This window comes from Ambystoma mexicanum, chromosome 2p, assembly GCF_040938575.1.
Source record: "Ambystoma mexicanum isolate Mex_15411 chromosome 2p, UKY_AmexF1_1, whole genome shotgun sequence".
In the NCBI taxonomy this organism is placed as follows: Eukaryota; Metazoa; Chordata; class Amphibia; order Caudata; family Ambystomatidae; genus Ambystoma; species Ambystoma mexicanum.
Genome location: NC_090923.1, coordinates 93426363 through 93450347, shown reverse-complemented (window position 1 = coordinate 93450347; position 23985 = coordinate 93426363).

Genomic DNA, 23985 nt, shown 5'->3' with positions numbered 1-23985 from the left:
ATGGCCGCTGCACTAAAGAAACAAGTGCACTCTGGTAGTCAGCTTTGATGACATCACCATTATTTAAGCGCTGTTGAGACGTGTTCGGTTTGTCTCAACGCTCGGTGTGGTTTGCCATGCTCAGCGCTTACTCGTGATCCCTTCTTGCCTTTCCTGGTAGTGCTGCCCCTGGGATGCGTTGCTTTCCTTCTGTTTCGTCTCGCTACGTTGCCGCTATCTTGCTTCACCCTCCATGTTACTACCTCGCTCTTGAACTACTATCTACTGATTATCTCTTGAACCGCTGGATTCGAACATCCATTCATCTCCTTGGCGGCGGCAGTGTAATTCACCTGTTTGAACTTACTTGTTCTTCCTGGATTTACCTTTCCTGGATATCCTTCCTGGAATCAACTGTGTGGACTTTCCGGACGCTTCTCCAGTCTGCCTTACTTGGGTAGTTGCCCTCAGTGGTAGCCTGATTGGTTCTACCAGCGGAGTGGCGTCAGGGGAGGCTGGCCCTTATCTCCACGAAACCCGGTCTACAAAAAAGAACGCAACGACTCCCACGAAGAAGAAGTCTACCAAAACAGGTGAGTAGACAATCCAATTCCTCAGATTCTGACAGTTTGAGACGCCACAGGTTGACAAACCTGCGAAGATGGATTTGTTGGGAGGCATGCAACAATTATCAACAGAAGTTGAGAATCTCAAGGCAGAGAACTCCGCCTTGCGACAGCTTGTGCTATCCATGGATTCAGCATTACAGGAAAGTGCTTCTACAAGAGGCATAGTGGAGAGGTATGATGGAGCCCCAAAGGCATTACGCTCCTTCCTGGATTCATGTATGGTACATTTTACATTCAAGCCATACTACTTTTTTGACGAACAGGGCCAAGGTTGGCTTCATTGTATCACATCTTGCTGGAAACGCACTAGCATGAGCTACGGCTGGGGACCCCTTATTAGACAACTACGATGGATTCATCCAAGCATTCAAGGCCATGTTTGACCGTCCAGAACAGGTATTTTCGGCCCAAGAAAAGTAGCTTGAATTCCAGCAATGCAACCAGGATATGTTGACATATGTGACCTGATTTAAGCAGCTGGCAAAAGAAGCAGACTGGTCACCCGACGCTTGCTTTACTCTGTTTAGAAAAGGACTCCATGATGAGGTGAAGGATGAATTAGCCAGAGTGGTCCGTCCAGGATCCTTCCAGGCTCTTCTGGATCTGTCCTTGCAGATAGACTTCCGTCTTCAGGAGAGAAAGGCTGAGAAAAGACGGAGTCGTGTACCTCAGTCAAGACATTTGACAGTATATCCCAGCCCTAGAGAAGCTCCTCCAGCAGCACAAACGGAAGCCAAACCAATGCAGTTGGGAGTTCTGAGTGGACTCCTGAGGAAAGAACTCGAAGAATCAACAGTGGACTTTGCATGTATTGCGCATCTGACAAGCTGTCATGATGCATACCCCCGGGCATCCAGACCACGTCCATCAGCCCCGGGAGCAGGCATCATGTCGCCTTGAGAAAACTCAGCAACCCCTGCTAGGTGCTGTCTGGGTTCAGTCCTGGCGCCTAAGGCGCCAGGCTCATATGGGACATCAGTCCTGGCGCCATAGGCGCCGGGCTCATAAGTGCACAATTACCTGATGCAGACAATGCTGCAAGAAGATTCAAGCCCATGTGAGGCCTGGAAGGGACTACTTTACCTTAGGGACTATTTTGTTACTCGGGTGTGGTCAGGGAGGAATACCTACCTGGGACTACTTTGGAGGCTATTTAAACCACGCCCGAAGAGCAGCACACGCTTCACGTTATTCTGCATCCAGCAGCGTAACGCTCACTGTGTCAGCAACAGCATCCAGCCTTCTGCCACCCCCTCCTCAAACCTGGAGCACCTAGAAAGAAGCAAAGCATAGAACAAGAGTATTACCTGATTCTGGATTAATCGCATCTTCAAATCAGAGGAAAGACTTTGTTTTAAACGCATCGCCAGCAGCAGCGCCGCGCCTTACTCACGGTTCCACGCAGCATTTCTTCGATCCGGCGCTGTCTCCATCTTTACATCGCCGAATCCCGGCACCTAAGGGGGACAAGAAACAACAAGGTGAGCAGAGAGAACAGACAGAGACAATCTCTTTAACCGCCATATGCTTACCTGATTTTACCACCGGAGGTATACTTCTTCAGCACGCCACATCTTCTAATGCCGCACCTGTAAGATAAGAAGAAAGCAGCAAGTTTAACCCTTGGCATTATTTACCGGACAGTTTAGGGTAACCCAGACTTTTACCGGAGCGCTTTCAGCTGTCAATCTTCTTATTGGGTCAAAGCTGCAAGAAAAAAAGAGGAATTGGACAGGAGTGAATTCCAGACATTTTGAACTCTTACGAACTATATACTTACGGCTCTTCGCCAGGACCTTTTGGAGTCAGGATTCGTCTACAACTCTTCCAATATCTTCAGGCCAGTGAAGTAACTGGTCATCAATGTGCCCCTGTGTGCTTCGCAGGATGGAGGGCTCATCTTTCAAGAATATAAGGTGAGATTGCTGAGAGGGCGCTTCAGAGGTGATTAGTGGGGAGGACAGTGGGGGTGCTATCACTTGAATCCACAAGTGGCTAAATCTATCTCTCCACTTGTAGGAGAATATTTCTACGGGCAAAGCAGACAAGATTAGTAGGGCAGATCCAGTCAGTCATCGCTGCACTACGCATCACGTGGGTGGAGGCCGCAGCAGTCCGGGTCCGACCGACGCCCCTGTGGGAGTCAGGTGAGCGTAACACAAACACCTAGTCAGCAACTGTCCTTTAGCCCACCAAGAAGGTCGGGAAACGCCAGCTCCCGATCCTGAATGGCGTCCAGCTTCGGGAGAACAATGATCGCTCCTTTTTTTCCACCTCTCTGGGTCCGGCTCAAGGTTATTCTTCAAGTGACATTAGCCTCTGCCTCAGGAAAAACTCATCCGGTTTTGGCCTTGGTTGATTGCAGTGACATGGGCATTTTTCTGGATGAACAGTGGGCTAACCAAAATCGGATCCTCAGAGAGTCCAAGGAATTGGTGCAGGCCGTGGAAGGAATTGACGGACGTCCCTTGTCTTCTGGGCCCATTACTCAACAAACAACAGAACTTCTGGTATCCATCAACAATCATCAGGAAAGGCTGTGTTTTGACATCATAATAGCTGCTCATTACCCAGTGGTTCTGGGAATGCCCGGGTTACAACGCCACAACCATTATATCAATTGGTCTGCAGGCTCTCTATTCCTGTGATCGGAATATTGCTTAGCACATTGTCTTTCCGGATCAGCTCAGCAGGAGGTTGAAACAGAGACCGATCAACCCCAGAAGCAGCAAATAACGGTTTGTAACATCAACCAGCTTCCTGAGGCTTATCAGTCCTTCTCCGATGTTTTTTCTGCAGTCATTGTGCAATCCTTGTCCCCCCATAGACCTGAAGACTGTGCCATCGACACTGATAAGGATGCAGTCATACCCTTTGGACAGATGTTTGTACTAACGGAAATGGAGAAAAGAGCCCTTTGAGAATATTTAGATACCAATCTGTCGAATGGAACCATCATTCCTTACAAGTCCTCGGGTGAGGCTTCCTTATTTTTTGTACCAAAGAAGGAGACCAAGGAACTCCTTCCATGCCTGGACTACAAGGTCTTAACCAATGCACCAGAAAGGATCGGTATCCTCTACCCCTTATCTCAGATATACTGGAAGCGCTAAGGGGTGCTGTGATGTTTACCAAATTGGATTTAAGAGGAGCCTACCATCTCATCTGAATATGAAATGGCAATGAATGGAAGAACGCCTTCCGGACTCCCTTTGGACATTTTGAATACCTGGTCATGCCTTTCGGGATGTCCAATGCCCCTGCGGTTTTTCAACGATTTATGGACAGGGTATTTTCTGACACGCTGTTCCTATTCGTCATTGTTTACTTGGATGACATCCTGGAATACTCAAAGGACCCGCCTTTGCATCAGAAACATGTGACTTTGGTTTTACAGCGATTACAGGAACATCATCTACTGGCTAAACCTGAGAAATGCATCTTCCATGTAACCACAGTGAAATATCTGGGATTCATCATAAACCCACAAGGCATCGCCATGGACCCTTCCAAGGTTAGAGCAATTACTTCATGGCCAACTCCTTCATCTGTGAAACAAATACATTAAATCCTGGGATTGGCGAACTTTTACAGAAAATGTATACCAAATTTCTCCTTGCTAGTCCAGCCAATCATAGCCTTACTAAAGAAAGATGTGACCTACAAATGGACCTCAGCTCAAGAGAAAGCCTTCAATGACCTAAAGAAAAGATTCACAGAAGAACCAATGCTACGACTACCAGATGTCACTAAGCCCTTCCTGGTCGAGACGGATGCCTCATATTATGCCATAGGGGCGGTATTAAAACAAAAATAAGAAGACAATCTGGAACACCCTATCTCATACCTCTCCAGGACATTAAGCATTAGTGAAACACACTACTCGGTCCTGGAAAAAGAGGTTTTAGCTATCCGTCAGGCTTTCATTGATTGGCGCCATCTCCTTCTAGGGGACAGGTATCCTGTCCAGGTGCGAACCGATCAAAGGAACTTACAAGTATTACAGTCCCTGGAGTGTAGGAACAGTTGACAAGCCCGTTGGGCCTACCTCTTTGCTCAATTCCAATTCCAGATATCATACATTCAAGGGTCAGCTAATACACTCGCAGATGCCCTATCCAGACATCAGGATGACATCCCGGATGAACCATTGTCTCTTCCCAGGATGTTTCCTGATACAATATTCATTGCCCAGGCGGGAACACTTCTAGAAGAGATCCGAGACCCAACCTTCAGACCTATGGAAAGAATATGCTAGCAATAACCCATGGACACTGACATCCAAAGATGATCTGCTCTTCAAGGACACTGCCTTGGTGATTCCAACGTCAAATCTCAGAGAAAAGATTCTACGTCTTTGTCATGACTCCTATTTTTCCAGTCATTGTGGTATTAAGTCCACGTTACGGACCCTTCAATGCCAATTTTGGTGGCCTAGGATGCATCAGAATATAGAATTCTATATTGGAACCTATCTGAAAGCAACACAAGTACGACAACCAAAACCCAGCAGGCCTTCTTCTACAACCAGATCTCCATTCTCGTCCATGGGAAGCAATAGCCACCGATTTTATTGTGGATCTTCCGCCTTCCCAGGGTCACACTAATATAATAGTCACAATCGATCTTTTTTGTATATGGCCCATTTCGCGCCCTTAAAAAAGCTACAATCCGCCAGCGACATGGCCAGAGTCTTTGTTAAAAAAGATCTTCAAACTGCATGGTCTGCCATCTAAGATCCTATCAGATCGATGTCCTCAATATACTTCCAAGTTCTGGGAACATTTATGCCGTCTGCTGGGACTCTAAAGGGCTCTGTCGTCTGGTTATCACCCCCAGACCAACGGAATAACTGAAAGGTTCAATCAAACACTAGAACAATATCTTCAGTGTTTCTTCTCCCAGGTCCAGGATGAGTGGTCGGTTCTTCTACCAGTGGCTGAATTTTCCCATAACAATTCGGAACATTCAACAACAAAAACAAGTCCTTTTTTTGCAATCTAGGATACCATCCATCGGTCCCTTCCACAGTTGTGCCTCATCCTTCTCCGGTTCCCTCTGTTGATGCATGGATTACTGACCTGCCAACTGTGCATAAAAATGTCAAGGAACATTTACTAAAGGCCAGGACGGACATCAAGAGATTTAGACACCAAACGTCGGCCTTCACCCGCATATGCACTTTGGGACAAGGTGTGGTTATCAGCTCGATATCTACCCAGTCACCCAAGTCCAAACAAATTGTCGCCACGTTTTATGGCCCTTTCTCCATCATAAAGATCATTAATCCTGTGACCTTTCGACTGCGACTCCCCAAGTCCTGGAAGAGAATCCATCCAGTCTTCCACACTTCCTTGTTGAAAGCAAATCATCCATCTACTAGACCCCAAATACGACCGCCTCCGGTTCTCAAGGACAACCAGCTTGAATACGAGGTGTCAAGGATATGTGATTCTAGAAACCGAAGAGGACGTCTGCAGTATCTAGTTGAATAGTAGGGGTATCCTCCTAGCGAGCAAACCTGGGAACCCAAAGACAATATGCATGCACCCAGATTGGTTCATCGATTTCGCCAGATTCATCCAGGCAAGCCAGGTGGAGTTGGGTTTCGGAGGGGGCATGCTGTCATGATTTTACGTGGCTGTCCATTCCTTTCAGCCTGGAGGATTCATTGCTGCTTGGCAGCGTCCACTTCTACTTCAAACATGGCCGCTGCACCAAAGAAACAAGTGTGCTCTAGTAGTCGGCTTTGTTGACATCGTCATCATTTAAGCACCGTTGAGACATGTATTCGGTGCGTTCCAACGCTCGGTGTGGTTTACCGTGCTCAGTGCTTACTCGTGTTCCCTTCTTGCCTTTCCCAGTAGTGCCGCCCCTGGGTTGCGATGCTTTCCTTCTGTTTTCGGATCGTTGTTACGTTGCCGCTATCATGCTTCACCCTCCTTGTTACTACCTCGCTCTTGAACTGCTACCTACTGGTTCTCTCTTGAACCGCTGGACTCGAATATCCATTCATCTCCTTGGCGGCTGCAGTGTCGTTCGCCTGTTTGAACTTACTTGTTCTTCCTGGATTTACCTTACCTGGATATCCTTCCTGGAATCAACTGTGTGGACTTTCCGGACGCTTCTCCTGTCTGCCTTACTTGGGTAGTTGCCCTCGGTGCTAGCCTGGTTTGTTCTACCAGCAGGGTGGCGTCAGGGGAGGCTCGCCCTTATCTCCACGAATCCCGGTCTACCAAAAAGAAAGAGAAGACTCCCGGGAAGAAGTCTACCAAAACAAAACAGTTGAGAAGAAATTTCAACTCCTCAGATTCTGACATTGGGGGCTGTGCACTCGCACAAGGCGGATGCACAAGTCGGGCATTCTGACACGAAGCGTGGTAAGCAGTCAATAAAATCCGGCAATCACCTAGGAGACTGACACAGCTGAGAGGCTGACACCTTCCCAACACCTCCAACACAGCAAAGCACTCCGCCCTACTGCCAGCAAGGAGTGCAAAGGCAGCTAAGGAGCACCGGCCATAGACACTCGGGAAAGTTGATAAAGCTCTCTCGCAGCCGTGGGAGAAGAAAAGAAATAAGCACCTTCACTCAAAAGGACAGCTCTCGAGTTACGCGCTCGCATTAGAAGCAGGACGGCACAGAGCAAACACAAGTTATTACAGAGGACTGTGTTTTTTGACAATAAGCGCGTTAGAAATAACCAATCAACATTGTGGAGCGCAAGAAGCAGAAGGAGGAAGTGCATGAACGCACATCTCCGACAGCAGCAGCAGGCTGAACATGTGCACACAAGATTGTGGAACGGCAGAGGGGCCCCACTGCCCCCTCATGTGCAGAGAGCGGCACCGGCTCTCTGGGCTCATGAAGGAGCAGCAACACCTGGCCAAACTAGGTTTCTGTGGCCCAATCTGGAGCGGCCAATACCTTGTCTGCACCCCAGCAAATAATTGTTTTCTTCTGCAAGTGAGTCACCTGAGCACCATCTGAAGGATGCAAAGCAAGGGCTTGGATGGGGGGAGTATGCCCCCAGCTCTCAGACTTGGCGCCCTCAGCACAAGTCCTCGAGGGGTCGCAGGAATGACATCAGAAAACAGCCCGAATGCCACAAAAGAGGCAATGGTAATTGTGACAAAAAGCCACAACGAATGGAAGAAAAGATGACATGCAGCTAACGCCTCGGCAAGAGGCAATGTAAAAGACGACAAGGAGAGCAAAACATGGAAAACCCAGCGGCTGCGAATGCTACAGGAAAAGTGAGTATTTCATGATCCAAGTAAGGGTCAGAGTGGATGACCACATCTCTGGGGTTGTTTTATGTAAGGCACCACTTTTGAGAGCGGCAAGTAAACGCAACATGTCTTGCTTTCTGTTCTAAGGTAAGCTAATGTTACCTTTCACGAGGTAAAAGGTCTTATTAGCTGAGCATTTGGCTGTTGAGCAGATTCCCCTCGGGTATACCTGGGCATCATTAGTATGTGGCGCAATCAGGGAATTTCTATACAAGAGCAATTAGTAACCAAGCTTGAGATGCAATCACAGAGTATTGTACCAGTAGAATATGCGCAGCCTACAATACAATTACTTGGTTTTGCTGCGATCGGAGGGTGCCTGGGCCCAGAACATTGGAGGGATTTTCAAAAAAAAAAATGAAATCCGATAATATGGCATTGTATAGCCGTTAAGATAGCTCAGCAAGTTGAGCTTCCCCTCCTGCAATCTAGATATGAATCACAAGCAAGGTGGAAATTATCAGTTGGGCTTGGTAAGGGTAATACCGGAGTACCAACACCCGAGGGGCGGTATGGTAGGTACATTTATGTTTGGATAAGGACTAGGTAATCCAAATAGCAGCATCTGTAATAGAACACCATGGGCAAGTACTGCTCCTCCACACCCTCAGAAGAGGAAGTGCAGGACCAGTTTAACACATCAACTGTCAATTAGCGCGGTAGGATGCTCCACCGGCTTGATACCGGCAGCACTTGAATTAGAGTCGCACCTGGTGGCTGAATTTGCGGTTCAGCATGTAAAATCATATTACATCCATCACTATAAAGGTAACGATTATGGGCAGTTTTTGAGAGATGGGTCTGGCCTTAGAACCTCCTCGTTGTCATTTAACGCATTATAAAAAAAACAATCAATAATTACAAATTCCTAATTTGGGACAACTGAGAAGGAAAAAATAAAAGTAGTTACAGGCATTGCTCCACAGGCCATCCAACACGGTTTGGTACAAACATACCTAATTGTCTAAATGGAAGACCGCGCGACTGCTCTTGAATATGCGCAGAGGAATGTGACTTCATGAGATACTAACATATCAGTGTGTCAATTATCCACGACACCCATGCGTTGGAGGATAGGTAGAGGGGGCCGAATGTCGATTTATAGAACGTTTCAAAGGGTACAGAGTCTTAGTATGCCAGGGGTTAGGGTCAAGCAAATCAGGCTCTTCTAAGTGTCAAGCAGTGGCAAAACAGCTCCCACCCCCGGCCCCCATCTCGAACCCTGATGGGGGGACATAAGGGGAACGCCAAGTACAAGAGAGGGGCAGAACAAAAGGGGCAGAACCTGCTAGAATGGTCGCGCCCCCCCCCCCCCCAGCGTAGGGCATGGTTATACCACGCACTGTTTAAAAGGTGGTTAACAAGGGAGCCTGATAATAAAGAACAGTAAGGGATACACAAGGGAGAAACAGGAATAAAGGAGCATAAAATAGGGCTCAGGCAAGCACTTTGGACGTTGGAACAAGATATTGGGTGCCTTTAAAATATAACGGATATAAGGTGAAGTAGGAATAGAGGCGTCAATAATGATAGCGGTCGGATAGTTAGGTGGTCAATGGAACCAACCTGCAATGTCTAATTTGGAAGAAAAGGATGAAGATGTGTGGAAAACGTGTTTAAGTGGCCAATGACAACACCTCTCAGGACAGCGGGCCTGAGTGCGATTCCCGAAGGGGGAGGTTGCAGCCACTGAAGGTCCAGGCGGTTGGGCAGATGCCAATGAATGAATAAAATGATGAATATTGAGGTGAAAAAGGGCTTTAGGGGTCAATGACCCCATCCCCCAATCCAGCAGTCCTGAGTTTCATTCACTAAGAGGGGAAGTTAGGACGTCATTAGTTTTCCTTGCAACATGGCGAATTGTTCCATCTAGGCAAGGCACACAGGGGTCAAAGAATAACCCTCCCCCTCCAATCCCAGAAGAGGGTCAGGGATGGGGGAGGGCGGGAGACAAGCAATTAAAAGGACACATTGGATACATAAAACATTAAAAGAAGAAACTACGACAAACGCCTCGAAAAGAAGCAAAGAAAATAAGGTTTTATGCTTGACCAATAAGGATTTGGTGATGGATACTGATCTAATGCCTCGAAAAGAGGCATGAAAAGAAAGTCCATGAGGGACAAAAATAGGTAGGTAAACTACAAATGTGTAAGTATGACACAGGGGGAAGGGCTGGGAGCCAACGGGATTTGACACTCACCCCTTTATGAGCGAGGCAGCCACAGTGGCCTGGTTAAGTGGGCTGGGGAGAAAAGGGGTTCTAAGCCAGGAAGTTGAAAATCGAGTTGCAAGGGTGCATTAGGCACAACAAGATTTAACTGACAAACTCACGTTTTCCTACCGCCCCTCCCACCCCGCAAGTCTACCAAAAGAAGGAGGCCACACATACATGGCAAATGCCGCAGCTCTTTGGATACCACCCCCGACTGCCCCCCCTTTTTTCTTTTCGCAACACCACATTTACTTGGGGGGACGGTACACCTGGGATGTGGTTGGATGAGTACATTATAGGGGGCGCATCTGACGGATAGGCGCCAGAGACCGCCAGGACAACCCAGTAATACGCTTAGGAGGTAAAGTTTATCCAAGCATGGCAGAAGGGGTTTCAAGGGTTATTCTTTCTGTAAAGAATAGGGGAACATCCACCCACATAGCAAAATTATCTGCGAAATTCAGAGGTATTAAAGGCAGTAATACCATCCAGGTTACAGGGGGGCTGCTTCAGTCAAAGCAGTGGGTCTGTGAGGTGCAGATAGAGGTCAGGAGAGCCGAAATAATACCCAGACTGATGCGGCATGGTGAAAGTCTAAGAGAGCAATGGTAAATGCCAGATGTAAATTGAACAAATGATTTTAAAAGTCTGGCACTTAAGACCCTCTTACCCCCAAGTTCACCTAACATTAGGGCCATACCTCTAAATAACAATGAATTTACTCAATGACGGGGTACACTTACCTATAGTAGGAATGGAACACAATTTTTGTAGGCCTCAGACAGAAATAGGAGGCACATAGGATATATTTTGGGGGGCCGGCCATGAGGGGCCGTAAACACCCTCAGGGTGGGGCCAGGGATCAGCTTCGAGTTGGACCTACGGTGGAGTTTTTGTTTGGTTGGTTTTCTTTACACATAGCTCTTTATACAATAAAGGATTGTTCTATAGTTCCTTCTTTTAGATTTTCAATTGTAGTAGAATGTTACATGTTTCATGTTATGTATTCCATTTGAAATTGTTCATATGTAAGGTGCAGAAGGTTCAGAGAGAATGCAATGGGGGAGGTTGGTCAGTTACAGGTTGGAGGCCATTGAAGATGGATGTGCTGCAGCTGTATCTCGTATACCTTTCAATAAAGAGGCTACTTCAAGGACTTTATCGTCGCAATAACTTTATTATACTGGCGACGAGTGCCTACCCCAGACAGATGCGGCAGAGCGGGGTCTGGCGATTGACCCATGCGTGCATGAGAACAACTATTGGAGCGTTTATGTGAGCTGGACTTAAAGCCCTGCGCCATTACCATGGGCATCGTTTACACTGATTGTGGCTACCAGCAATGTTGCAGGAGGAGAGCGACCATGACTGTGGGTGTGTGGCTGTGGCGTTGAGGCCATTGGCCAATGGTATTTTGGAGGAGAGCCTTTGTCGCAATTGCCTATCACCGAGGATGCAGTGCGGAGAGTAACACCACAATACACACATCAAAAAGTGTGAACAGTGTAAAGACAGTGAAATGGTGTTAGAGACAAGAACACCATTCACAAAGGTGCCACAGGTACCGGGTGTTCCTTGGGAGACCTTTGTAGTTTATTTGTTTGGCCATCTTCAGTTTGCAGGTGCACGTGACAATTATGTAATTGTAGTGATGGATCTATTGTCCAAGTGGCCGCAGGTTGGTGTGTTGAGAGAGGTGATGTCGGTGAATGTGATAACCTTTCGGAAGAGTGTTTTTTGGAGGGGGCTATCCCTCAGAGATGCTGAGTGACAATGATCCCCTGTTTATGTAAAGAGAATTCCAGAATTGGTTGAGCAACATGGGGATCAAACATAAAAAGACAGTGTTATATCACCCTAACAGCAATGGATGTGTTGAAAGATTCAATAGGACGATAATGGAAGGTATAAGGATTTTGGTGGGTGGTAATGAGAATTGGCAGAGGGCTTTGATGCGTAGGATCTTTCAAGTGACTCCAAACAGTACAACAAAGGTGTCTCAATTTGAAGTGTTTAGGGGACACAAACCCAATACCTTGCTTACACCAGGCTGGATGTGTCGTTCAAAAATGGTGAGCTCTGATGTAAATCGCTCATGGATAAAATAGGCAAGAGTGGGATGGTGTTTGGGTGTAGCAGTGAAGATTACGTTCCAGGAGACATGGTGAAAATAAGTTGCAGAGGAGGGGGAGGAAGTGTGAGGCAAAATACTCTAATGCAGGAATTGTGGAGAGGAATTATAAAAAATGCTGTGAGAGTGCATGCATGGTGGTGAGGTTTGGAACAAAGAGAGAGTGGCATGATTTAAGTAGATTTGAATTTTCAAATGTGTCACCTCATGCAACAGCATGAAGACTTTATTTACCCAACAATGTGATTATTTATGGCAACACACCTTAAGTGTCGTACTATTTTCTTTTTTTCTTCTTGACCACATTTCCGTCCAGGTGGCTGAAAGGGAATGAGATGTGTTATATAGTTCCTTCTTTTAGTTGTTCACTTGTAGAGTTGTAGTAGAATGAAACCTGTTATGGATTTCATTTGGAATTGTTTATATGCAATCTACAGAAAGTACAGAGGGAATGGAATCGGGGTGGTTGATCAGTTACAAGTTGAAGGCCATTGAAGGTGGATGTGCTGCAGCTGCATCTTATATCTTTCAATAAAGATTATATTCATCAAGGCTGGGTCCTCTTCTTTTCTCTCGCTACATCTCTCCTCTTGGCTCAGTTATTTCATCCTTTGTTTTTTTTGTATCACCTCTATATGGACGATTCACAAATCTTCATTAATGTGCACTAATTCGCTGATTCTATCCACTCTTCCTTGTCTAATTGCTTCCTTCCAATTAACTCCTGGATATCCGTTTACTATCTTCGCCTCAATCCTTTGCAAACCAGGGTTCTTTTCTTCCCAGCTTCGACTATAGCCTCCCTCTAGACCACTTTGTCTTTCCTTTCTACATCTTCTCTTTCTATTTCTCACCTGCCCGTAATGTTGGTGTCATACTCAATTCTTCACTATCCTTTTCTGCTCATATCTATTCTCTCTTCCGCTCTTGTCGCTATCAACTATTTAATATTAAAAAAACTTTTCGGTTTCTTACCTTGCTCTTAAACTTCTTATTTCCCCTCTAGTCTTTTCTCAACTGTTTTACTGCTCCTCTCTCCTCTCTGAACCTTGTACTCCCTGCATCTCATCTTGCCCCTCTCTGCTCTATATACCATTCTTCAATTCGGGAAGAATGCTCACTTTCTTCCTGTGACTCTATCATATCCGCTCCGCACTCTTTGCATTGGCTTTCTTTTGAAAAGCGTTTTCTTTTTAACTTCCTCTTTATTGTTTTCAAATGGCTCTATGTCCTTCCTCCTCTATATCTCTCTTCCTTAATCTCTTTCTACTCATCTACTTCGTTCCCAATCTCTCTTCCTCTTAACTGTCCCTCATGCCCCAATTGTTGCTCATCCCGTTTCCGTTCTTTTGCTCTCTTGGCCCCAAAGAATTGGAACTTTTTTCCCCTCTCTTTGCGTTCCAAATCATCCCTTCTCAAATCTCTTCTAAGATCCCATTTTCTATCCCAGTCATCTGTTGGTTTTCTTGCATGTTTTCATGTTTTGTACCGTTGTCACTATGGTCAGCACTTAAGCATCAATCGCTCTAAAATTCAATAAAATACAAATGCCAAATATTTTTGAGGGTTATTACATTGTAGTCAATGGGATCCATATGTTTTAGACGGGTGATCAAATGCTTTTTGGGTGAACTCCCTTGAAATCTATGAAATGATCACCGAAAGCAGGAGAATGGAATTTTCCCATTGGGTAGCATTGGGATTAGAATTATTTTAGGAGGGAGAAAAAAACAGCAACATTTTTAAGAAAACAATTGTGAATCCCCGCCTACATTGTGTGTGTTGGCATGTATGGAAATGATGTACTGAGCTTTTTTGAGAAGGTGAAATTAGCCCAATGCAGGTGATGACCCACTCTCAACAAGGGTTGCTTGGCTGGCATGCAAGTGCAAATGGTGTTTGCTTACCTGTGTGGTGACCTCAAAAATATAAACGGGAGATGTAGGTTTTGTTGGGCGCATGATTGTTTTGAAGTGTCTAGAAGGAAGGAGACTTGTCAAGAGAAATGGGTGAAATGTAATCTAATGCAGCTGACTAAATTGTTGACAGTTATGTTATCGTGATTCACCCCCAAAACCCGACCTTTCAAAGATGTGATAGGTGTTGTAGGACCTGTTTGAAGTAATTTATTGTGCAAAAAAAAATAAACGAAAGGTTGGTTTTAAACAAAACATACACAATATGAAATCAAAGATTTAAAACGATTCCTATAGTGCAAACAATTATTGCTTACGATTTTTATATGGTGGGATTGGAAGACCCTCGAGTACATTTTTGGAGGCCCAAGCAAGATCCTCAGTCCTCCTGGTTAGGTGAGGATATCCAAGCTGCCAAACCGGGGGCGCGGGTCCGGCGAATGCAGACACAACCAACACCCCTCAAAGAGGATGCCCTGCAGACACAGAGTTCACAAAAGTCTGCCTGGTCCGGATCGCCGCCCATGCTCGATGGGAGGGGTGAGCTTGTGCTGGAGGTTGGGTGCCGAGGGGAAATGAGGGTCTCTAGGATGTGAGAATGACCATGCAAGAATGCGCTGCATAGTGGTTGCATGCCCACGACGGGGGAGGAATAGATTTTAATGTTGTCTAGGAAGTATCCTCAAGGATGGAGGACGATTGGGGTAGTAGTATTAGAAATTAGTGCATAGTGTGTGGTGAACCACATCAGACGGGAGTTGCGCGTAGTACCAGCATATAGTTGCGTCATTGGAGTTAGAATTGTGTTATTGAGTTATCTTTTTTCTGTTTTAGGGTATAGAGATGGACACAAGTGTGGTAGTTAGTGTTGTTTTACGGGGTAGACTTGTGGTGGAAGAGTCAACACCAGGAGGTATCTCATGTTAATTAGTGCGCTTTGCGTTTTAGTGACGGTCGGGCATGTGCAGGAGGTGAAACGGAGGCATGGTGCTCGCTTGCTTTAACATAGGGAACTGTGAACTCGGGCAGAGGGCCATTGGATACTAACACTGAGTGTGTGTGGTCGGGCCTGTGTAGAGGGACAGCAGGACGAGTGGAGTGCGTGTTTGGGCCTGTGGAGAGGCACAGCATGATCGGTGATGAGCCTGGTCCGGCCTGTGTAGAGGGCCAGAGTGAGCACTGAGCTAGGTGAGAGTGAGTGTGTGAGTGACGGGAAAAAAAGGGGAAAGGAAATACAAGGTAGCTGGGATAAAAAATCGACATGGAAAGGAGAATATTGGCCTATTTGGATAGCCCCCTGGATCATATGTGCTGAAAATTGCCCCAGTATTGCGATAAAATATTAAAGTACAACTTCCAATGGGCCCAGGAGACTGCAGGTCAGTGCATCCATGCATTGCTCGGAGAGGTAAACTTTGACAGCAAAATAATAGAAAATATATTCCCGTATTTGTTAACAAAATACAAGGGTTCCAAGTTGAAAAGTAGACAGAACATATTGGGGCTCTGGAAGTTATATGAAGAAACAAATGCGCAAAAAGTGAAAAAGGAGGAGGAGACTACGGGAGGGAGCAGACCGAGCTCCCCAACCTATGGCGTCTACCAGTCCTTACGGCCTGCAGTGGGGTATACCAACCCCCAGCGCAAGACCTCGGGAGGGGATCGTGCAAAAAAAATGACAGCAAAAAAGGACAAAGACGCACGGACGGAGGAGCTACACACAAGAGGAGAGAGGAAATACCTAGCAGAAGCAGACATAGAAAAAAATACGAGACAAAAGGTTGACGCGTTATTCAGTGAGGCAGAGAGAGTGATAGAAGAGGAGGTACGGAGGAAAAGCAAGGGAGATAAGGGGGAATGGCTACCAGGGAGAATAACATTCAAATTACATGAAGAGGGAAAGAAGAAAGAAGTGGAAGTAGGGAGCGAAGAAGATGCAGCCTCAGATGTAGGTCTGATAGAGGAGGACTGGAGTGATGGGGACAGTGACGAATGGACATCCGCCAAAACAAGGAGGCGGGGACGAAAGAGAGAAAGAGACAGGACAGTGACAGAAGCGTCAAGGACTGGTCCACCGCCCTCCGCTGCAGGGTAGGGAAGGTGAAAATGGGAATAACTCAAGCGACCACAGTGGGAGGAGGAATAGGTCCAAAGACACGAGTAATGACATTACTAAAGAAAGAGAGAGGGGACGCACTTTATGTGCCATGGCAAACGATGGACAGGGACAATCCAATATGCAGCATGGCCTCTCTTGTGGCAGGGGCCAGTAAATGGATACAGGCACTTGAGAATAAGATGGCAGGGGTGACATTAGCGATAAGGGACATGAACAGTTTATTTGCAGCCATCATAGGAGAACAGGCAGATAAAATATGGAAACAGGCAGGATACAAAGGGGTGAAATTAAGCACAAATTCTCATAACGGAACTCACTTTAATAACTGTTGAGCAAACATCTGGGAGGATCTGAGAGGTATGTATTCCTGACAGGTACGACCTGGGGACAGTAATGGCTCATAAAATGAAAAGCGACGATGACCCAGCAGACTATATAAAACGGGTGCAAGATCTACAGACACAAGAGATGCGAAGGTCCTGGGATGAATGCATACCTTTGTTCTATAACATACTGATAAAGGGCTGCTGACATAAGTACAGGCATCACTAGATAAGATTGTGAGCATCGAAGCTAAAGGCTGTCCTGAAATAAAGGCAATGAAAGTGCATTATTGTAAACGAAAACAACAAAGTGAGAGATAGGCAGCAGAAAATGCTGCTGAGGCAGAAAACAAACTGTTGCAAAAGAAACTAGGGAAATACACAATGGAAGGGGGAATGCTTGCGCCAGATGCCGCAGCAGTGGCGTTCACAACACAGGGTTGATAAAGTTGGTCCCTGCCCGGCAGATCAATTGAAAGCTTTTTGTTAAAGTGGGTCTGAGCCCAATGGAGGGGGATTTGGGGTGAAGCGAAAATCACACGAGAAGGTTTTGTGTTGAAATGGGTCTGAGCCTGGCAGAGGAGAAACCATGGGTAAATAAAAAATCTGAGATGGCCCTCATTGATCTCCAGAGCCATATGCTGAACATCATGGACCGGGGCAAGTCCAGCCTGCTGGTTTTACTAGACCTATTGACCACGTTCGATTTATTAAATCACAAACGTCTCCTATGCATCCTCAAGAACACCGGCCACTGCTCTGAAATACACCTGCCACTGCTCTGAAATAACCTGCAAATGGATACATTCCCTCCTGACTGGAAGACAATCCAAAGTCTGTTGGAGGGATGCCACTGCAGATCCCACTCTCTGTGCCTGTGTGGTGCCACAAGGAGCATGCATGTCCCCGATACTGTTTAATCTATACATTCTATCTCTGAGGCGCCTGTTGGAAGAATCTGGAGTATTATGGATCAACTATGTATTCTATCACGGCTTGATTATGGCAACGCTCTGTTGCTGGGGGCCTCTTCTAAGGACTTATCTAGCTGCCAAGTGATCCAGAATAATGCGGTCAGGCTTGTCAAGAACTTAAAGAAGAAAGATCACACCACAGCAGATAGACTATCATTACACTGGCTCAGGGTTGAAGAGCGTATCAAGTTCAAGGCCCTCTGCTTGGTGCACAAGTGCCTCTACGGCTCAGCGCCGGTATATTTGAAAAAGAGCCTAGTGCCCTACATACCGAGGAGAAGTCTACGCTCGGAGGGTAAATGTCTGCTGTCAGTCCCTAACTTCAAGTTGAAATCTGGCTTGGGCAGATCTTTCGTGGTGATGGCCCCCAAATTATGGAACAGCCTGCCAGACGTGCTGAGATCAGAGGTAAACCATCTTACCTTCAGGAAGCACCTGAAGACATACCTCTTCAGATGAAGAGCCTGGGGAAAGCAATGTTTCGGGGTCCTTAAAAGGCCGCAGTGTTTGTCACTTTATGTCTGTCTTGTTGTTGCTGTATTGTAAGTGCAAGCGCCCTGATGCCCACGGGCTACCGGCGCTATATAAAATAAAATACAATACAATACAATACAATGTAGACAGTACTCAATTGGCCCTGGAGATCTCGGGGGACTATGCAGCCAATAGCCCACTCCTCCAAAATACCTACAATCAAGTGGATACCTGGATGGCTGTCAACTGGATGTACCTCAGGGCAAAACTGAGCTCCTTGTCTTTGGCTCTCCAAAGCTAGGGCTAAACTCTCTAATTGCTACCAGTCCTTCTCCATCCAGGACTGCAGCATTTTAGTAAAGAAGAAAATTAAAACACTCAGCGTACAAACTGACTGTACCTTGAGCGCAGAATCCCACGTCAACTTGGTTGTCAAAAACTGTTCGTACCACCTAAAAGTATGTAGGTATATACGCCCATATATTAATGAGGATAACTCAGCTACCATCGCTCCGGCAGCTATTCTTTCAAGATAAGATTATTGTAGTACGCTCTTAGTAGGGGCAAATAAAAATAGCATCCAGCGCTTACAAACGGTCCAGAATGATGCAGTCCGCATCCTAAAAAAAAGTCCCAAGAAAGTGTCACATCTCAACTTACCGGCAGGGCCTGCGTTGGCTCTGTGACCTAGCTAGGCGCAAATTCAAAGCGGCGACTCTATTCCATAAGTGCCTCTATGGGAAATCCCCAAGCTACCTGAAGTCAATTACTTCATGGTATAAATCCCTACCATCTTTAAGATTGACAAATGCCAAACTTGTTGTTCGCGCCTCTTTTAAGAAATCAAAAGTGCTGGGCAGATCATTTGCTAACTGCTCTACCAGAATCTGGAATTACCTTTCTGTATCCTTGTGATCAGATGCGAACATTAGAAGTTTTAAGAATGCATTGAAAACTCCGAGTAGATCTGACCTGATCAGTTCCTTCCTACTGTCCTGTATTTTCTGTTGTCTTGTGTGTATATGAGTGCCCTGATGCCCTCGGGCTTTGGCGCGTTATAAATAAATACATTGACTCTGACTGTGTATCCACTCTTAAAGACGTTTTGCTCTCCCAGCTGCACATCCCAACTGGTCAACAAGATTTGTTTTTTTAAAACCCAGTTGTTATTAGATACCCCTTCCACTGTCTCACTATAACATCCAACAGTGGGATCCAATAATCTTAAAAACACGGGCTGCACACACATTCATTAGACCTAGTGCTCTAAATCCCCCTTGTCCCGAACCCTTTTTTTTCGGTACCAAATTAACTTTGGTCGCTGGTCCATCAGGTTTAGAAAACCAATCTATCTAGATCTTTCCCTTCAATGGAATCAGACTCGGAGGAGTCAGACGATTTTGAAACTCTATCAGAGGGAGTCGAGACCTGTTTCCTTTCCGATTCAGAAAAAACTACAGAAGGAACCCTTACCCCGCCAGAAGAAATGGCCGACCTGGTAGCTATCATGGCCCAGCTGGCCACCCACCAAATTCAGGCCGAAGCTAGGCTTCAAGATAATTTAACAAAATTGGTTGCGTTACAGGCAAGACCCCTGATACCTCAGGTGATACTCCAGCCATACCTAGAAGGCGAAGATCTAGGGAATTTCTTTCTGAATTTTGAGCGATTAGCCAAACAATTAGGTAGGGAAGAATATCTACATTTCTTTTATCTAGGACCTCTGCTGAAAGGTGAGCTACATATCGCCTACCAGCTACTTAATCTTGCCCAGGTAGCTACCTTTATATCAATAAAAGAGGGACTTTTAAAAAGGGTAGCCAAAACTGTAACTTCTATCTGCAAAAAATAAGGGCTATTAGACTAAACCCCAGGGAAACACCCCTTGAAATGGGAGAAAACATTTAAAACACCATCGCTCTTTGGATTAACAGCAAAACAATGGAAGAATTGGTAGAAATGATTACTTCAGAGCAATTCACCAATTCTTTACTTCCCTTTTTGCAAAAGGCAGTATTACATCTAAAACGACCTACCCTAGCCATGGCTATTGAGACTGTCCAAAACCACTCGGATGAGGCCAAATACTTCCACTCGGTACACCGAAGTGAGGAGCGGAAAGATCACAAACCTACTTACCGGCCCCAACCACAGGTATTAGATAGGGGAGGAGGATCCTATAAAACCAAGGGATGGATACTGAAAGAAAGAATGGAAGTTAAAAGGCCTGACCATAGAAGTAGAGAGGAAAGTAAAAGAGAAGAACCTAAGGGAAGCAAACCATCTCCTCATATCTGCTTTTCATGTAGAGAAACTGGCCATTTGGCCAGACACTGTCTGAAAAGTGTAAAGGAAGAACCCATGGAAATAGGCTGTCTAAAAGGGGAAGAGTAGGTAGAACCCAAAGAAGATCTGGAAACCATTAGCATATGTTTGTGTCAGTCCTTTGCTGACTTCACATATGAAAAGGCCTGGATAAATGGGAAACAAGTAAAAGCATTAATTGACTCGGGTAGCAAACATACCGCCATAAGGGCCGATTTGGTCACAACAACGGACCTCAACAATACCACCCTAATTAGAGTTACATGTGTACACAGGGATAGTGAAATATACCCCAAGATACCCGTGTACATTTATATCAGGGGCGAGTCATATCTGATATCATCAGCCATCATTCCTGGGCTCCCCGAAGAAGTAATTGTGGGGAGGGACTTCCCTGCATTCTCCACTCTTTTGCAGGAATCCTCAACTCCAAATAGGGAATGAATACCTCAAGACTACTGGCCCTCTGTTACTCCCAAACCTCTCCATTGTGGGATTGGACGGAGACAGAACACCATGAACCTACCATTCACCAAGAACCTTCCACGAGACATAAGGAGCACATACATCCAGGGTCGCCCCCCTCGAGGCCAGTTAATGGGATACATTCGACAAATAGAAATACCTCGCCTCTGCCAGTGCAGAGCAAAAGAAACCCGTGGAATATGCGAGAGTCCTTGGATATACCTCGTTCTTGTTCTTTCCAAAGTCTTCCAATTGAAGAACCTAGACAAAGACCAGGTATATCCACCCGGCACAGGGGAAGGGCATGTGAGAAACCAGAAGGTGTCTCACCCACTAGTCCCCGGGGATCTGTCATCCAAGTGGCTAGGACACGGCCATCGCTTTTGGATCCAGTTCCTGGGGGTGGACCAGTGCTGGAGGATCACCTGGATGAGGGGTCTTGGGGGAGTGGGAGTGGGACACCAGATGGTGAGATGCGGTCTCCCATTCCTTATAACACCTTTACCCCATCCTACCAAGTAGGATATTTAGAAACTTCAACCCCTCCCACCCTTTACAACACAAACATTTTCTCACGGACAGCCCCCTATGAGAGAAAATGGACTAACACCTGAGCCGTGAACCTGACGTGTCCAAATACAATGGTCAGGCAATTACTGACCATCACACACACCTGACTTCCATTAAGCTTCCCCACACGGATAAAAGACGGAGCACGAGAGCACACTCTGAGCGAGGCAAAGCACACAAGGAAACATCAGTTCCAAGATGGCAGTTTAACAAGAGGAGAAAGACGGAAAAACAGAAGGGGATTGCAAGGAGGGAAGGTCCCTTGACCTTTTCGACAAGGAACCGTTTCTTTAATAAACCCTCGAGATTGGAAAGCGTAAGACCAGGAAGACAGGCTGAAGAATCCTCCATTGTGTGTTGGAGATACCCAGGGCTCTCCCGCGTCAAGAATCAAGGTCGGGAGAATTACCAGCTGCCGTGTTACTGTCCTTGGCTCCAACAACAAAGCAGCGTCAGTGAAATCAATATACACAGCTGCCACCAGATTGGGTAGGAGTTTGTGCAATGGTGAACCTCCACAGCCATGCATTGGGTGTGCCCCGTGCAGATTTGGTGCCATTCAACAAGCTATCGACTCAGTAATTGAAGAATAAAGCAAAAGGGCCAATGGAGACACAAGAAGAACAACCAAAGATAACAAGGAGGAAGAGAGCTAGAAATTATATATCAGCAGAATCCACCCAGAGCTTGCACGCTTTGCCACCAAATTTGGGACTCTTCAGCAAGGCGTCTGTCTTTTTCAGCTCACTTTTGCTTCCTGGGATGCAAACGGAGGCCATTGCAAAATGGATTCAAATAAGTCGTTATGAGTTGCTCCAATTGACTTATGCAACCGAAAGAGGACTGAATGCAGTGCGCAAAAAACTCAAGCTTTACGCCTGATGGCCCTGCAAAATGGTTATATATTGGACCTTATAACTGCTATGGAAGGCGGCTTGTGCCACAAGATCGGAAGCACATGTTGCACAGCAATACCCGCTAACAATGCAGCCAATGGAACACTTACAGAGGCAGTCGAGGAGATTACGAACAGTACATGAAAATATGATAAAAGAGACACAAGACATCACGTCAAGTACCTGGCTGGATGTATTATTTGCTTGGGTCCCGGATTGGCTGGCTGCAATGTTGAAAATAACTGTCCCTGTGCTCGTCGTGATGCTCATTGCCATCTGCATCGGTTGGTGGGTCATGGGCTGGTGCAATTGCCACCAAAGAAAAGCATGCTAAATAATGTCCGAAAATAAAATTGAGCTTGGTATAGATGAGGAACCTCCAAGCGTGAATGATAGTGAGGATGATGTACAGTTAATTTTCACAGCACCCCCACAAGCCTTATAAAACTACGAGGCCTTTTGAGGCGAGTGCTCACCTGATGGGACAAAGATGCTAGTATTTGGAAAATACCTAGAAGGGTACGAAGAGGAAGGGGACATGACCGGGTCACACAGGTGCACAAGGAAAAGGGTGAGGAAACTGTAGTCACACCATGAACGAAGGCCTTGCGGGGAAATGTGGGGGCAGGGATGCACTCAGTGTACCATCGGCCCAAGGAAACTTTGTACGTCAGAACAAAACAGAGAAAAGCAATCCCAGATAAGCACATTTAGCAGGAATGCCCCAGGTTGGGCCTTACCCGGCAAACTTGCTCTGAACACGTAATCAACAGACCATGGGTCAGAGAGGAGGGAGGCGGAGCCCAAGCTGCGCGTCATGGCAGAACAAAACAGCTAAAACAACACTGGGTAATATAATAACAGGGCGGCGAGTCAATCCTGTGGGCACTCATGGGTAGAGGGGAAATGGATGTAAGCCAGAGAACTGTTCACATGGCCACAAGTGCCTATTGGCAGGTGGTTATGGGAATGGGAAGCTGACCGGAGTGACGTTCCTGGGACGACCAATCAAACGGTACGTTTCTATGTCCCTGAGAGGTGGCCAGCCTTCAGGGTATCTAACACCAGGTTTGCAAAGGCTGATATCCGGCAGGTACCATGTGAATGTCTCCCTTCCCACCAGAAGCAGGATGTCTCGTGTTCCTTTCGCAATGGTGCTGACCAATGGCAGTATAATAAAGCTCTGGCGGTCAGCACAAATGTTTTTTTACTAATTGCAAACTGTTTCAGGGAGGGGTGACAATCGATGTGGCACCACATGGGGAGGCTGTGAGTTGGCATACTGTTGATCTCGTAGCTCCAATCACGCTCTACTAACATATATCAGCTCTAAGGCTATGACGTAGCCTAACCAATGATTTTCCTGGGAACCGCTGAGAAACGTGAAAGTTTGAACTACAAGTGCTTCTACTTCCTTGACTATTGTATTCGTAGTATAAAACTAATATTCTCTGTATGCCCAAATGTCAGCTCTCATCAATAAGTTCCAGTGCTTTGTTCTGTTTGATTTGTGCTCTCCCAGCTGTAATAAACAGTGTTGCTTCTTGCCTGGTGTGTGCTCCTTTTTGATTATGACTTTTATATGGTATCTGAGAAACCAAAGGGTGTCTCACTAGCTAGTCCCTGGGGATTTGTTGCTGAGGTGGCCAGGGCACGGCCATCGCCTTTGGAACCAGT